At 35.4% G+C, this 14,672-nt stretch overlaps 1 long non-coding RNA gene across 1 annotated transcript; it reads left to right on the forward strand.

The window, feature by feature from the left end:
- Positions 1–11,000: 11,000 nt before the first annotated feature.
- Positions 11,001–14,290, forward strand: LOC112625357. The gene is made up of 2 exons (XR_003119568.1): positions 11,001–11,096; positions 13,314–14,290. It is a non-coding gene; the product is annotated as an uncharacterized LOC112625357 (long non-coding RNA).
- The last annotated feature ends 382 nt before the right edge of the window (positions 14,291–14,672 follow it).

Consider the following 14,672-nt stretch of genomic DNA (forward strand, 5'->3'; position numbering starts at 1 on the left):
GCACATCTTTTCTGTTCTATGAAAATCCCTCACTAGTCAGAAGTCCTAGTGAATTTCTCTGGAATGGTATTTTGAAGTTCTCTGTGGTCTTCAAAGGTGTACATAAGCAGACGACAAAACTGTCTTGAGGTGTAATCTGAGGTTTAAATAATGAAGAGTTAGAAAGGTGGTCACTGTGCTTAAACAGTGTGGCAAGTTGGGCTGTTTGCTAATCAATAACCTTGTCATCTTCTTCAGCTCCTCTGTACTATGCTCTGTTCTATAGTTTGCTTCAATGCATTCTATCACTCTATTTGCAGCTCATGCAGAAATGCCAGTCATTCACTGTAGCACTTTTCCTGTGTCAGTTCCTAGGTGTGCATCACACTACCACCATTCTTCAAAATGCTACTTTCAATGGAATACTCTTCATTATATACAGAACTCTTACCCTGAAAGGGTCTACGTTGCTCTGCATGATCAGCTTGTTCCTCCTAAGCTTTGGTATTACTGAAATTTATTAAGAGGATCCTCTTCAGAGTATTACATAGAAACAACACCCATTCCTAACAAGAACCTTAAAAAAGTCTATTGGACTTTCACAAAGGTGATGGCAGAGGCATACCAGCCTCACTTCTCTATCATTTAACTGCATTGAAATTCAAAGAGAGCAACTCCATAGGCATCATGACCTGGTGCTGTTGAGTTGTCTAATCAATGTAACTGTTCAGCCTTGAATAAATTAACATGAAGGAATGTCAGCTCACTGAATCCCAGGAAACAGCATCTTACAGAAGAATAATTAACTTGCTGAAACTATGAGAGCAAGAGATGCCAAGATTTGTTTAGAAAGATTTTCAGCCCTATCAGAGATCACACTAAAAGCAAGCATGTGCATACTGACAGATTTCTCTTTGGAAAATGAGTTGGAAGTTGTAGGCAGATCCAACCGGTGCTCCTAAGTTAGGTCAGAGGGATATTAAAGGGAAAGATATGGAGGATGCCCCAGATGCACAGCTCAGAAAGGAAGATGAGCCTCCTGAGTTAAGTGTTCCATGCTTTGCGGCCCTTCTCTGAGTGAACTTGTGTGCTGTAAATGCTCATCACCTAAGTCTGTGTTTATTAGCTTTTTTAGTCTGCAGATGACACTTGACCTATACAAGGGCTGGTGCAAAATCATGCTCACCTTTGTGTCCTGAGTGGCTGCCACATTGCTTTGTGTATGGTGAATTTGCAACGTACGTCTCATGAGGAATGGCATTATAGCTTAGCCCCTAGACAGAGAACTGGAGCGTAGTGACTGACTCATATCAGCACTTCAGGACAGCAGAATATGGATAAATAGAATAATGAGAAGAGTAAAGACAAGTCAAGTAATGATATCTATTGCTATCATTAGCTCAATTATGCTCATCCATGTGCTCTCCTGCCACATTCCAAACACATTGGTCATCTTAAAAACACATCCTTCTCTTCTGCCCGTGATCTTGGTACACACTCTTTCTTCCCTTTAGAACTCCCTCTTGCTTTGAACATGGCCAGTATCTTCTCATCTAATATTGTTTTTGTCAGAATGATCTTTTCTGACCATACAACCTATGTTTCTCATCTCCCTATTGACCCCTAATCATGATCATGGCAGCACTTATAATATCTAATTGATTCATTTATTTGTTTACTTCTTTTATTAGTCTGTAATTCCTATCAGAATACAAGCTCCATGAGAACAAGGACTTTTCTTTTTATTCATTCTTTCTCCAGTGCCTAGTACAGTGTTTAGCCAAAAGTAGTCTCTCAACAGGTATTTGTTGGCACCTAACTAGTAAATGTTCTGTAATCATTATTACATGTTTTGAGACAAATAATGGAAAATATTTTTAAAGCATAAGATTTGAGGTCATTGTTAGAAGTGTGATATAAAAAGTAATCTCAGGTTTGACTTTCAGGGATAGGATATTCCGTCTGAGTTGAAAATGCCATGTAGAAAACATTTCATCTTAATAAAATATATGGACAACATGATTTTGAACAAGGACTTTTTAATAGCTGTTATCATATAAATGTAAATTGCATATCTACATCTATTATGCAAACTGTAGAAAATGGACAATTGTTTGAAAATGATACTTGCATTAATAATACTACAACTTTTAGTCTAGAAATGTTGTGGATCAGTGGTGCATAAAATCTATCTTAGTAAAGAGTCACCATCAATATAATAATATTAAAGCCTCAAAACCATATGTCTTAAGCATGAGGTTGGGACTGGACAGTACAGTAAACAAGTCCAATTTATATCACTGTAGCCTTTCTCATTTTGGGGGACATAGTTGAGAGTGGAGGAAAGTCCTGGGCTCTAAACTCTGGTACTGTTCCTAACTTGCTGAGTGATTTTGTGCAAGGCACTGTATTTTCCTCTGATATATCTGTAAAATGGGCTGATAGGAATATCTACTTTACAATTTGCTGACTGGATTGAAGTGACATGATGTAAAGCAATTAAAGCAGGGATTGACACATAACAAGAGCTTAATCTTAGTGCATTGTTATTGATACATACGATTATTTTTATTGACATTTTGCCTCAACTAAGTCATTAGGAGATATAGCACATCTTCTCTACAGAAGTAAGGAAGAGAACACAGAAACAGACCCATGTGGACGTATGTCTATTTCTGTGCATTATCAGTGAGTTGAATTTTTCATTGACTTTTGTTTTGTGTGAAACCTGCACAATCCTTACTTCAATTTCACAATGATCCAACTGAATCTTGAAAGTGACCTGAAACACCAGATCATTTATCAGCCTATTGTTATGCACTGCATAAACATGACCTCAGGCAGTATAAATTTTGTCCTGTCAATAATCCTCTCTCGAAACCACTGTTTTGGGAAAGAAAACTACTATTTTCTTACTGATGACTATCAGGTAAGGGAAGACAATGAGACAACAGAATACTGTACTTCTTTCACAGATGGTCCAGTGAAACTGGAGATAAATTTTTGGGCAAGAGATGCATAGGTTCATAGTGTGCTAGAAACTATTTTATTAGAGACTTGAAATGTGGAGACTATGCTACTTAAAACAAAAAAATTCTGTTAATGATAGGGGTGGAAAATGAGGTCAGAGTTTTTTGCCTGGTGAATGGTCTGATTATTGACTTCCCATTCCTCAAGTGTGTGATATTATGTTATACACTGTGTGTGTGTTTGTCAGACATTTTGTCCTAAGGCTTTATTAATATTAACCTCTCTCTTCTAACGTTGAAGAGCAATTAACTTATTTACATTAGACATTTAACTGAATAATGGATACAGGTAGTGTAGTATGATTGCTTGTGAAGTTTTCACCACGCAAATGATAATAGGGCTGTGCTATATGTGACCTATTTTATGATTGGCACCAAGATTTGTGCAGGTATCAGCTGCCATGTTCTTCAGAAGAGACTGGATGTCCCACACTCCCAGGATAGGGTTCTGTAACTAACATGGTGATTCTATTTTCCTTGCCAAAGAATGATTTGGGAATAATAATAAAAATGATGATGGTAATGATGATAAAAATATTGGTGAACATCTCCTCTGTGATTCTTAGATTCTTGGCATGAATCTAAGTGCTTTCCATGTTTTAATTCAGTTAATTCTGTGATCCAGAAACCATTATTATCCACATTTTACAGATGAGAAAACTGATTCCCAGGGAGAATAAGAAACCTCCACACATTTAGGAAGTGATTGAAGCAGGACCTAGGCAGGCTAGCTCATGTTCTTTCTCTTAACCGTTATATTATATTTTATTTTAAATGGACAGGAGACCAAATTCTAGCTAACAAAATGAGGGAGGAAGTCTCTGGAGAGGTGAATTTTCCTTATACTGCAGGATAAAGAGCTTTTCTTTTCTGAATGTGACTCTGGTTTTTGACCATGAAGGCAACTAAAAAAGCAACTTAAGAGCTTTGTGAGCTGTTGAATTAACCAATTCTGTACCAACCTTAGCGCCTAACTGTTTGTTAAATGAGATAATAAATGTCCTTTCTGTTAATGCCACATTCTTGTTGGGTTGTCGGTTAATTGGAGCTGAAAGAATCATAACTGACATGGACTTTGGATGAAGTTATTTCAAACAACATGTCTCTGACCAAAGAACTCACTTTACATCAAAGAAGTATGGCAAGAGGATAATGCTCATGGGATTCAAAGGCCTATTAAGGTGTCTGTAAAGGCCCATTAAGGCCTACAAGTTAGGAGAGAAACCCTTAAGAACTAGTATTCGCTAGCGTGACAGGATGACTATAGTCAAAAATAATTTAACTGTATATTTAAAAATAACTAAAGGAGTATAAACAATATGATTGTTAGGAACACAAAGGATCAGTGGTTGAGGTGGTGGATACCCCATTTAACATGATGTGATTATTATGCATTGCATGCCTGTATCAAAATACCTCATATAACCCATAAATATGTACACCTGCTATGTACCCACAAAAATTAAAAGTTAAAAAAATTTTAAAAAAGAAGCTGGGCTGCTGCTCTAGAAGATACAAACTAACTTCCCCCCAAATGCTCCCTATTCTGTCTTCTGACACCACTGAATAGTTTTGTCTGTTTGGAACTGCATATGAATGGCATTATCTATCATACACTTTTCTGTGTCTGGTTTCCTTTGTTTAACATTATGCTTGTGAGACTCATTTGTACTGGTTGTGGTATAGTGATCGTTTTGCTGAATAGTCTCCTATCAGATGAATATATCATAGCTTATTTCTCTTTTCTCCTGTGGATGAAGTTTGTGTTGTTTTCAAGTTTGTTTATTATAAATGGTCCTCCTGTACACAATTCTATATCTTTCTTTTGGTGAGCATACACACACACACACACACACACACACACACACATATTTCTGTTGAGTATGTATTAGATGAGAAATGCTGGGTAATGTGGGTAATGGAATATGCATATGTTCAGCTTAGCTAGCACTGGATACTTCTGACCAGTTTTCCAAAAAGATTTTATAAATTTATGTTGTCATCAGCAATGGATGAGAGTTCTGGTTGCTTGGCATCGACATCAACACCTGATATTATTAGTCTTTTTATTTTTAGCCAGTCTGCTGGTGGTATGTTACCATTTTTTAAATTTGCATTTTCTTCATGCTAATGTGACTGAGTGTTTTTTGTTTATGGGTCATTTGGATATATGTTTTAGTGAAGTGACTATTTAGGTCTTTGGCTCATTTTATTTATTTTATTTTATTTGTTTTTTAAAGTTTTATTTTGGGTTCAGGGGTACATATGCAGGTTTGTTACATAGGTAAACTTGTGTCATGGAGGTTTGTTGTACAGATTATTTCATCACCCAGATACTAACCCTAGTACCCAATAGTTATTTTTTTCTGATCCTCTCCCTCCTTCCACCCTCTACCTCAGGTAGGCCCCAGTGTGTGTTGTTCCCCTCTATGTGTCCATGTGTTCTCTTCATTTAGCTTATAAGTGAGGACATGTAGTGTTTGATTTTCTGTTCCTGTGTTAGTTTGCTAAAAATAATGGCCACTGGCTTTATCCATGTTCCTGCAAAAGATAGGATCTCATTCTTTTTTATGGCTGCGTAGTATTCCATGGTATATATGTACCATATTTTTTAAATCTCATCTGCCATTGATGAACATTTACGTCGATTATATGTCTTTGAATATAATCTGTGAATAGTGCCGCAATGAACATATGTGTGCATGTGCCTTTATGGTAGAACAATTTATATTCCTTTGGGTATATACCCAGTAATGGGATTACTGGGTTGAATGGTAGTTCTGTTTTTAGGTCTTGAGGAATCGCCACACTGATGTCCACAATGGTTGAACTAATTTACCATCCCACCAACAGTGTATAAGTGTTCCCTTTTCTCTGCAACATTGCCAGCATCTGTGATTTTTTGACTTTTTAGTAATAGCCATTCTGACTGATCCTTTGTCTATTTTCTATTAGCATGTTTGTCTTTTACTTTTTGATTGTTAGGAATTCATTATGTATTTTGCATATGAATCCCTTGTTGAACATAATTGTGGAACAAGGTGTTCATATGCAAAGTATACGATGTGACTAACTATACTTCTTATACTTTTTATACTTTGTGGCTTAATAATGTCTTTTCACGAACAAAATTATAAATTTTAAAGTAGTGTATACTTTATTGGTCCTTTACTCTGTGATTAGTAGTTTGGGGTTCTTATTTAAATAATATCTGCCCACTCCAGGAACATAAAAATATTATTCTATCTTCTAGAAATTTATTGTTTTAGTTCTCAAATTTCAACTTACGATTCACCTGGAGTCATTTGTGTGTGTGTGTGCCATGAGGTAGAGATTAAGTTCATTTTTTCACATATCTGTATCTAGATATAACCTAGTATGATTTGTTGAAAGAATCATCCTTTTCCAATTGCTCTGTAGCACCACTTTGGAAACATACTATTAAAAAACATAAGTAAGGGAAGTTAAAGAAGAATATGTTAGGCAATTTTTAGATTTCATGTCTACTAAAGAAGCTGAAAATGCTAGCCATACATTTCTATATGAATAGGATGCGGGTACATGACTTATGCTTTGGTGATCAATTCGCTATACAATGATTTGAATAAGGGTTTAGTAGCCGGAAGAAGTGGAGACTACAATAGGATCTATTCTGACAGTGGGTATCACCGGCAGCAACAAGAAATAGGGTTGCAAGGCTACGAATGTCCAAAGAACAGAGGTTGTATTTGGCAAACTGTTTATACTACGGAGCCACACAGGCATGAAGTTTGCAAAATTCTAGCCAAAGATCATGATTATGGCAAATAGATCTTGGTATTGAATCTTGGTTTCACCATTTATTATCTGTGTTACCTTAGACTTTTCTTAGTCTGATTTTTACTCATTTTAAAATTTGAGAATGATAATATTACATTTTCAGTAATTTGGAAATAATCAGTGATGAAGATCTAAAACATCAAGCTCATTGACATGTTAATGCAGGCAAACCCAAAATAGATGCTCAATGAATGGTAGCCTGCTGGTCCAAATGCTAACAATGGGTTCAATTTCCTTATATTGACAAGAGAATTCTCACCGGATTTTTGCAGAGAAAAATCTGATTCCAGTACAAAGAACTATGTGCTTTATTCTTGGTCATCAAAGTAACCAGTGCATAACATTACTTACAAGAAGCATGACAATGATTTAAGAAAACTCAGTCCAAATTTATTTTAACTATTGGGTATAGAAGAACCCATCCAGATGATTAGTAATATTTTTCTTCATGTATTGGTCAGAATATTGACTGAGGACCCAACTTAGTTCATTTTAATTTTAAAAATGTAAAGCAGATACTCTTATTGATATAAAATGAATATAAGGTCATTATAAAACATTTAAGCAAAGCAGACAGGTTCAAAGTAGAAAGTAGAAAGAAATCCCCAAACTCTACAACTCAAACTAATTGAAATTTTAACATTAGAAGTCATTTTAGAAATCTTACTAAATATATATACAGGCAGAAAAATGAATCTTTGTCTCTCCATTTGTCTCATGAATGTATATATATGTATTTCATGCATGAGACAGAAATACTTAATAACATTGGAATCACATTCTTTTAAAGTAAAATCTGTCCAATTGTACATTAAATAAAAAGAGTTAAAATGAAATTTCTGGCATTAATCGATTTCAGATAAAGGATAAAGATATAAAGATTTCTTCACAAGAAGTATTAGTCTCTAACACTATTCTAAGGTTAATAAAAAGATTAGAAAATTCATGAAGTATGAATCTTTTTTTAATTATACAACATAGTTAAATTAATAATATAGACTGATACATTATGAAAGCTAAAGTGATTAACAAAGTGATCCTTTGTCCCTTCTCTCTTTCTTGAGCCTCCGGATTTTGATTTAGGTTATTTTTACTGTGTTAGAAATTTTTAGAACATTTATACTATTTTTACTATATGTACTGTCACGTTCCAAGCATTCTATTTAATTTCTATATTTTATAGTTAATGCTAATTGTTAATCTTTTTAAGGAAGCTTCTTCAATTTCAAATTGTGTACTTGGATTTTCTCTTGTTCATCAATTTTTCAATTATTTGTTCAAGAAGACCCAGTAGTTTTACATGCTTGGTAATGTCTGCCCATTACTTTTCTCTTTCTCTTTTCTTGAGACACAGTCTAGCTCTGCAGTGGCCTGATTTCGGCTCACTGCAACCTCCACCTCCCTGGTTCAAGTGACTCTCCTGCCTCAGCCTCCCAAGTAGCTGGGATTACAGGCATGTACCACCATTTTTACACCATTTGTAAAAATACAAAATTAAAAAATTAATTTTTGTATTTTTAGTAGAGATGGGGTTGGCCAGGCTGGTCTCAACTTCCTGACCTCAAGTGATCTGCCCGTCTTGGCCTTCTGAAGTGCTGGGATTACAGGTGTGAGCCACCGCACCTATATTTGCCCACTGCTTTTCTATTGGAGTAATTATTGGATCATTATTACAATATAAAGCCATGCTGTTTTACCCCTGAGAGTTTTGTGGATATTTTCCATTACTTTCTGATTTTGAATGTTACTGTTCAAAAAGCCAAGTCTGAAGCCAAATGTTTTCTTCTTTCTCGTTTAATGTTGATTTGCTTTTACTGCCTGGATGCTTCAACAATTCTAACTTCATCTTCAAAATTTAGTAACCTAATGAGAATATACCTGGTTTGCTTATTCTGCAACAGCTTTCATATTAGAAGATATATTTTTAAAATTTTATTTAGTTTTATTCAAACTTTAAAGAAATACTTTTGTATTCGTTTTCATATACCTTTTCTTTCCTCTTTTTCAGTGATTGATAGATGTCATTTATCTGTCATTTACATTCAACAATTTCTTTTCATTTGCTTTAAGCTTTTTGTCCCTATTTCTCTGTACATTTATACATGTTTTAAGACATTCCCATGCTGTAATTTCAATTTTTAAACTTGTTTTTTTTCTGTTTCTAATTTATGTATTAGATCTATAATAATATAACTTTTTGTTTCTCATTTTTTTCCCGTTAGCATTTCAGTCTCCCTAATTTGTTTTATCATCTCATCTTTGAGTTCTTTTATTGAATTCATTTTCTTTCAAATTATTTTATAGTGTGAAGTATTTGTGGGAAATAAGTTCTGTTCTTTGGGTTATGTCTTCTTGATGGTGGATTTTTCATATGTTATTCACTAGCTAATTTTTTTTTCAACTGTAGTCTGTTGCTATTGTTTCCATGGCATGCATTTCATTTGGTTATTGGTTAGCAGAGAGCCTTGTCTGGAAGTTTCTGTTATGACATAGTATGAGTAAATTCTCTTTGCTATAGTTCTTTTGTTTTGGAGAGTTGTTTGATTTGTTAATTTAGGTGCTATATTTTGATGCATTGATTGTCTGTTCTATCTGCTTTTCTGAAACCTGAGGGTTCAAGGGTTAGAGAACTATAACCCTTGTTCTAGACAATTTGGGTTTGGCTTTCTCACTGAAATCCTACAAATGTCTCCTACTAGGGCCTATTTCCATTGATAGCATCTGTTTTCTCCATCTGAAGATGATAAGTTCCAGTATCTGTTCTTGTCTTTCTGAGATCCTCCAGGAGTAAGATCCTCCAGGACCTCTAGTATTGAACATCTTCCTGTGTCTTTCTCCTCAGCTCTCAGTCTCCCTCTCTCTAAGTTGGAGGACATTAGCAGCATTCTTAGAATTTCTTCAACCTACCTTTTTTCTTTAGTAAGGTTTTCGGAGAATGAGGATCTGTTGGGAGTCTTGTTGGATTCCATGGTATTTATTTATCATACATATTGTGAATATTCATAACGCTTGCTATAACATTTTGATGTATTTGATTATGTGGCACCACCCCAAACATGCCAAATGTAATGCAAAGTTTATACATATATTTTAAAATACGAACAAATCTGAATTTCTAGCTTATGTTCCGTTTCCATTGATTGACATTTACAGCACGATACTACTTTCCTTCCCTTGTTTGCTTGCTGCTGGTAAATTTGAGGCCATTTACTTTTTCTTTTTTTTTAAAAAAATATTGTAACCCGAAAGAGTTGAGCTATGACTTCATATTAAGCTTTATAGTACAAGGCAAAAGACGAATTCAAAATAGGGAATTACATAAAACCAAATGTATTCATTCAATGAAAGTTCATTTTTAACTCTTGCCATTATTTATTGGGAACCTAAATCTATTGTATTTTAACTTAAAAATGTAATTGAGCTCTAGATTCCAATTATCTTTATTTTCTCAGCATTATTATCAAAAGAGTCTTAAAATGGAAATTTCAGTGCTTTTTGAATGAATTATTGTATTTTAAAATTTTCATATATTTTACATAAACATCCTTTTGGAATAATATTATTTCATGACTTTTGAAAAAAATATTCCTCCTCAGTGAAATCCCTGCAACTCTTAGAGTAAACACATACAGTTAGGCTAGTTTTATCTTTTCCCTGATGGGAAAGTGCACAATTATCTATAAGATATTTCAGCCCATAACTGTGTTTTATCCTTCTTTGAAGAACACCCCCCTCCCCCCCCATACACGTGTGCATGTGCACACCCAAAGCAGTTTTAATATTACTATAATACTATAGCAAAATGTTTGACACTGGGTGCTATAAACTTTAATACATGCAATGCAGTTTGAGAATCTTAACAAATTTCTAACTGGGCTCTTAAAAACCAGACTCTCAATACCTAAATCAGGATTACTAAAATGATTGCTGAAATGAAGTCTATTGAGGAAGAAATATAAAATATAATATAATTATTATAGGAGAAGTTTGAAAGAAAGTATTCATTATTTCAATGTTTCTGGACCAAAAAATATACATATCTTAGTAAAAGTAACATGAATACAAAAAAGTCTTCATGTTGCTTAACATATAAACATTTTCAAGGAAATTAAACATCTGGTAGTTTTTAACAAAATTAAAACTAGAAAATTTGATCCACTGCACGTTCTTTTCAGGAGCACGGACTATTCTCTCATGTTGAATGTGGCAGTTTTCACATACAAGCAGGAGAGAAATTACACCAAGATTTTGGAAAACATGTTATGCAAGGTAAGATACTACTATTTCTAGTGTAGAAAACTAGAAATCATTTTCTATGAAGAAAAAGTAAGACTTCCAGTATTTAAAAAATTGACTAAATTTGGCCATGCATGGTGGTTCACGCCTGTAATCCCAGCACTTTGGGAGGCCGAGGCAGGTGGATCACTTGAGGCCAGGAGTTCAAGACCAGCCTGGGCAACATGGCAAAACCCCGTCTTACTAAAACTACAAAAAATTAGCCAGATGTGGTAGTGTGTGCCTGTAGTTCCAGCTACTTGGGAGGGATAAGAACCGCTTGAACCCTGGGGGGTGGAGGTTGCAGTGAGCCAAGATCATGCCACTGCACTCCAGCCTGGGTGACAGGGTGAGACTCTGTCTCAAAAAAACAAACAAAAAAAGACTGCCTTTAATAACTATGGCAATTACTGAAATTTATTAAAATGTTTACTATCATCAAATGTACTACTATTATTAATCATATATATTATTTTGTTAAATTAAATACAGCCATTGTGATAATATCCCAGACAGTAGCAAAATGCTAACTATTCCTTACTTGCTTACATATTCACCTAAATAAGAGCAAATTTACTAGTCTTCTATTTTACCTATGGGAAAAAACCCATTATTTCCTTAAATGCAGTAAATCATCGATTAAATCAATAAAAGAACTGATAGTCTGTAATCTTAGATCCCAGAATTTTTTCCCTCGATACTCTTAGTTCTACTGGGAACTATCATACAATAATATTTGAATATTATTCTATTATATTACTTATAAAATTATCAGCTTCAAGGTGTAGATTTTTATTGATCTGATTTTATTAGCTTAGGTAATAGTCTTCCTTCTTGTTTTTAATCTTTCTTAAGCCAAAGCTATTCAGCTTCCTACTTTCCAAGAGGACATCTGCCCTTTCTTTGCTTTCTGCCCCCTTGTGCTAGTATCTGCTCATTGTGAGAGAAACACACAGTCATGCTGTGTTTAAAGTCATGCTCATGGCCGGGCACAGTGACTCATGCCTGTAATCCCAACATTTTGGGAGGCCAAGGCAAGAGGATCCCTTGAGCCCAGGAATTTGAGACCAGCCTGGGCAACATAGTGAGATCCCATCTCTACAAAAAATGTTATAAAAAGGAAAAAAAAAAGAAAAAAGAAAAATAAATAAAGTCATGTGTCACCATGCCTGGCTAATATTTGTATTTTTTAGTAGAGATGGGGTTTCGCTATGTTGCCCAGGCTGGTCTCGAACTCCTAACCTCAAGTGATTTGCCTGACTTGACCTCCCAAAGTGCTGGGATTACAGGCATGAGCCCCATCTCTACTAAAAATACAAAGTTAGCCAGGCATGGTGGCACGTGCCTGTAATCCCAACTACTTGGGAGGCTGAGGCAGGAGAATTGCTTGAAACCAGGAGGTGGAGGTTGCAGTGAGCCAAGATCGTGCCACTGCATTCCAGCCTGGGGGACAGAGCGAGACTGTGTCTGAAAAAACAAAACAAAACAAAACAAACAAAAAACCCCAAAACCTATTCATTGTTTATTTGAAATTCAAATTTAACTGAGTTTCCTGTATTTTCACTGGCAATCCTACCCCTTCTGCCACTTTGGATTATAAGGTCTCTGCATACAGGGTTATGCAGGCTACACTATATCTTTACAGTAAAAAGAGCAGTGATAGGTTCTTAATATGTACTTATAGATTGATGGAAAAGTCTTTGGGATGAAAAGCATCCCATACAATCAGATATTTCTTTTTTTGTGTGTGTGTTGTTTTTAGTAGAAATGGGGTTTCACCATGTTAGCCAGGCTGGTCTCAAACTCTTGACCTCAGGTGATCTGCCCGCCTTGGCCTCCCAAAGTGCTGGGATTATAGGCACGAGCCATCGCATCTGACCTACAATCAGATATTTTTATATAATTTCCCTTAGGACCCTCCAAGCCTAGATTATTTATTAATAATTTATGAGCCTATTTATCATGAGCACTGCCTGGAAGTTTATAAGGAAAGCTGTACTGTAAGGGAACACTTACCTTGGCAATTCTATAGAATGACAGCCCAGGAAGATAGTCGCATACAAACCTCTGTGTCTCTGCCTTTGTTCCAGAAGATGAAGCGATAATGGCCCTTCAGAGACAGAGATACTTTTTGCATTACTCTATGGTTTTCTGCTTTCATCTGGGCAAATAATGTAAACTTAATACAACTTTCTTTGTCTTTTCTCCCAGGTTATTGTGACCTCTATGATGGGGATCTGGTAAAGAAGAAAAACACCTCACAGCGATGACTGGCATGTGATCACTTAGCCAATGAGATAAGAGGCTGTAGAAATGATGTGATAATGACGTCTCCTGAGTTCCAGGTCCATATTAGCAGTGGATATGAGGTAAACATTGAGTTTTTCTCAAATTTAATTAACAAGCTTTATTATAGATACAACGCAAATTAGTTAATTCAGGAAGCTTATTTTGTAGAAATTAAAACATTAATAAACAGAAAATTTAGAAATAAAGAACTCGGCTGACACTTTGGCTCTTTGAAACAAGTGGCTTTGCATGCTCTGAAAGATTATAGCCACCCTTTGAGACACTGGAATGGTGTCCATTGCATTTTATCAAGTAACTACAGGTCAGCCTGGGAAATCTGCAGTTTCCTCCACTCCTGTCACTGTGGTTGCTGTGAGATTTTGTGTCATCACTGTGCTGTCTTCCCTCTCCACATGAAGGTGAGCTCTCTGACTTCACCCTAATGTCTGTGATTTCATGCCTGACCTGATTGTTGCTGAGCAATTCCCTTGTTTGGAGAATTCTGTGCTTTGGTTAGAATTTTTAAAGGTTTTTTTCCTGTGGTTAGATTTCTGTTTCCTCCTGTGTCTTATGCACCTTGTTCTCCTACAGAGAAGATTCTTTGAAGTTAGTGGAAGCTCAGTTTAAAGGAAGATCTACTGCTTTGTGTGGTGGATGACCATGGGGGAGTGAGAAGGCAGCCTCTGGCTTTTGTTTTGTGTGTATGTGTGTGTGTGTGTTTGTGTGTGTGTGTGTGATGTACCTGGAAAAATAACACGATTAGCATTAAAGAGTATGTTTGGCATGTTTACAATAAATTGTAAACCAAACGTATTTTGAAGAATTTATACAAATTTCTAATTTAGTAAAATGAATGACTATTGAGTATTTATGTCAATAAAGCAAACACTTGAATACAACAAAGCATGCATTGCACGTTTCTCCCACTGTTTATCTCCATCTGTAACCTCCCTACTCATCAGTATGAGATTTTTTATATGGAACAAGTGTGGTTCTTGCAGGGAAACAATCTTCAGAATAAGGATAAAATATTTAAGAATATGTACTTAAAACCTAGCAAGCTCATTGGAAAATGATCCAGAAAAATGGTATTCAGAGATAAAAATCAGAATGTGTTTAGGAGAAGAGCACTGATGAAGGTTGGTGTATGTGGCATGTAAATAATACATTGATTTAGATGGACTTTTACGATGGGGGAAGCTCATCAGGCCTCATGTAATGAGTTAGTGTTTACCTTTTTCTTTGAAAATTCCATTTTCATTACAATGGGTTTCAGGCATT

Source organism: Theropithecus gelada, chromosome 5 (assembly GCF_003255815.1).
Source record: "Theropithecus gelada isolate Dixy chromosome 5, Tgel_1.0, whole genome shotgun sequence".
NCBI classification, from domain to species: Eukaryota; Metazoa; Chordata; class Mammalia; order Primates; family Cercopithecidae; genus Theropithecus; species Theropithecus gelada.